The sequence below is a fragment of the Neomonachus schauinslandi genome, chromosome 11 (genome assembly GCF_002201575.2).
Source record: "Neomonachus schauinslandi chromosome 11, ASM220157v2, whole genome shotgun sequence".
In the NCBI taxonomy this organism is placed as follows: Eukaryota; Metazoa; Chordata; class Mammalia; order Carnivora; family Phocidae; genus Neomonachus; species Neomonachus schauinslandi.
Window position 1 is genome coordinate 45,693,091 of NC_058413.1, and position 3,277 is coordinate 45,696,367.

Genomic DNA, 3,277 nt, shown 5'->3' on the forward strand with positions numbered 1-3,277 from the left:
TCAGGGTCTTCTGTGGTTCCATCCTAATTTTAGGGTTGTTTTTTCTATTTCTGTTATAAAAAAATGTCATTGGGATTTTGATAAGATTGCATTGAATTTGTAGATCACTTTGGGTATTATGGGCATTGTAACAATATTAATGTTTCCAATCCATGAACATGGGATGTCTTTCCATTTCATTTTCTCTAATTTCTTTCTTTTTTTCTTTGGATACAAAATATTTGGTCATATATTCATAATTTACTTGACATTTCCAGCACAGTGAAGATTCAGTAGCAAAAGAAACTTCTTAAAAGAGAAGAGAAAGATACAGAGCTCTGGAGTTTCTGTTGGAACAGGACCCTTCTGTTTGGTTATATACATTTAAGTTCATTTAGTGTCTGATCCAGTGTCTGATGTAAGCCCACATTCTCTTCTTTGGCCTGGGCAAGTTTTTCTTTCAGGTCATCAATTGTCCTTTCCAGTTTTGCAACCGTTCTGTCTGCAAATTCAGCACAGGTCTCAGCCTCTTTCAGTTTGTCAGACAAAACTTTGATTTGTTCTTCATATTTATCCTCCTTTTCAGAATACTTTTTAGATGCAGTCTCGAGTGACTTCAGATTGTTAGTGACATTCTTGAGCTCTTGCAGGTCACCACATTTTAGTTCAGACCCCTCAGCACGCTCTTCCTCCCTCTCCAGCTCGCCCTCCAGGATGACCAATTTACAAGCCACCTCCTCGTATTTGTGGTCAGCCTCCTCAGCTGTGAGCTTGGCCTCTTTGAGCTGCATCTCCTGAATCTCCATCTTCTCACCTTTCATGGCCCGGTTTTCTATCACCTTCATTCCTCTCTCACTCTCATCGGCAGCCTTTTCTGCCTCCTGCAGCTTCTGCAGGGCTGTGGCCAGTCGTTCCTGAGCCCTGTCCAGTGCCTCCTCAACAAGCTGGATGCATAGATTGAGAGCTGCCACATCCCCTTCGGCTTTCTTGCGCTGCTCATGCTCGCTGTCCAGCTCCTGCTGCAGGCCCTGCCCGCGGTCCTCTGCCTCGTCCGCCTGTTGCTACGAGGCCTGGATCTTGTTTCACCGCCTCCAGGGAGTTGAGGCCAGCCATGGCATGGAGGCACGGAGGTGTGGAGGTGCACTCCACAGGCAGCGGGCAGCGGTGGGCATTGGGCTCGGCTAGGCTCAGGCGAAAGCTGCACCAGCCGCACCCCGGCCTAATTTTCTCTAATTTCTTTCATCATTGTTGTACAGTTCTTAGTACACAAGTCTTTCAACTCCTTGGTTAAGTTCATTCAAAGTATTTTATTCTTTTTGATGCTCTTGTAAATGGGCTTGTTTTCTTAATTTCCTTTTCAGATATTCCTGTTGGTATAGAAATGCAAATGATTTTGTGTGTTAATTTTGTATCCTGCAACCTTATTGAATTCATTTATTGGTACTAACAGGTGTGTGTGTGTGTATCTGTGTGCATACATGTAGTCTTTAGAGTTTTCTACATATAAAAGCATGTCATCTGAAGAGGTAATTTTACTTCTTTCTTTCTGATTTTAATGCCTTTTATTTTTTTTTCTTGCCTAATTGCTCTGGTTAGGACTCCAGTACTATGTTGAATAGAAGTGATGAGAGCAAACATTCTTGCCTTGTTCCAGATCTTAGAAGAAATGCTTTCAGTTTTCCACCATTGGGTATGATGTTAGCTGTGGGCTTTTTATATATGTCCACAGGCTGCTGGGTGCTGCGGGTGGGCTTGTTCTCTCTTTCTCCCATAGGAAAACCCATGACTCAAGGGGATCTCTCTCAGAACTGCACTGTGCCAAGTTGGGGGATTAAAGTGACTTTTCTTCTTACCCTTTTCAGTGTGTCTTTTCTCATTTCATGCTCCACTGGAGTGCTGTAATATCTCACCTGGATTCTGAAGCTCTCATAAGGGTAGTTTCATCAATGGATGGTTGCTAAATTGGTGTTTCTGTGGGAGGGCAAGGGCTGAGACTGCATATTCCACCTGCTGACATCCTGCTGATGTCACTCCTGATTGTTATTGTCTTGAAGCCACTGTTTGGAGTGGTTTGCCCTGCTGCAATTTCAGATAACTGAAACAGGTTTGGGTTCCCAGTGAGATAGGTGCTGTAATTAACCGAGTACATGTCCCTAACAACAGCACAAACTGCCTCTCCATTTAATCCCATAAAATGAAACTAATAAAATCAGACTGATGATATGCCAGATTTCCAAGTCACAACAGCCTATTAATGATGCCTGCGTGTTTCAAAATATCTGCTAATAATTCATTGTTTCGCTCATTCTGCTTTAGCTTAAGCAAGAGGTAGCTCTAGGTTGCAGCACTTCCAGCTTTTTCAAAGTACACATACAAACGGGCTAAGTGAAGCCTTGAAAGACCTCTAATGTCCACAGCAAAACAAAGATAAAGACAGATGAGGATCCATTCTTCAGCCACTATACTTTGACTAGTGGTGAGGAGAGTCTGGAAAACAAAAGTGCTATCAGTCAATCTGTAGTATTGCAGGTTGGGAAGATAGCTACACCACAGGGCCTTCTCTAAAACACATGCTTGGGAAAAGAAGCATGCCTGAGAAGTAGATTCTCTAGATCAGGGGTCAGCAAACTAGAGCCTATGAGTCAAATCCCACTGGCCACCTGTTTTTATAAAGAAAGCTTTAGTAGAATATAGCCAACCTATTCATTTGTGTATTGCTTATGGCTGCTTTCAAGCTAAAACAGCAGGATTGAGGAGTTGTGAGAGACTGTACTGACCACAAAGCCAAAAATATCTACTTATCTTGCCCTTTACAGAAAACATTTGCCTAATTCTGCTCTCAATAAGTGACATTTAGCTCTTTTTTCTTTATTTTTTTAAAGATTTTATGTATTTCTTTGAGAGAGAGAGAGAGCGAGCATGAACGAGGTGGAGGGGCAGAGGGAGAGGGAGAAACAGGCTCCCCGCTGAGCAGGCAGCCCGATGCGGGGCTCGATTCCAGGGCCTGGAGATCATGACCTGAGCCGAAGGCAGATTCTTAACCGACTGAACCACCCAGGTGCCCCAATTAGCTCTTTTTTATGTTCTAAATGTCTCTCAGATCATTCACACTTTCCTTCATTATTGTTTTTAAATTGTTAATCATGAGATATTTCAAACATACATAAAATTAGACTAAATAGTAAATAACTCATTCACATACCTGCCACTGAGATTAAGCAGATGTTAACATTTAGCCAGATTTGTTTCATCTTGACTTAAAAAATGGAAAAAAAAAATACAAATACAGCTAAAGAAC

General features: G+C 42.1%; 1 pseudogene; it reads right to left on the reverse strand.

The window, feature by feature from the left end:
* Positions 1-353: 353 nt before the first annotated feature.
* On the reverse strand, positions 354-1,092 carry LOC110576582 (annotated as a pseudogene).
* Between the last annotated feature and the right edge of the window lie 2,185 nt (positions 1,093-3,277).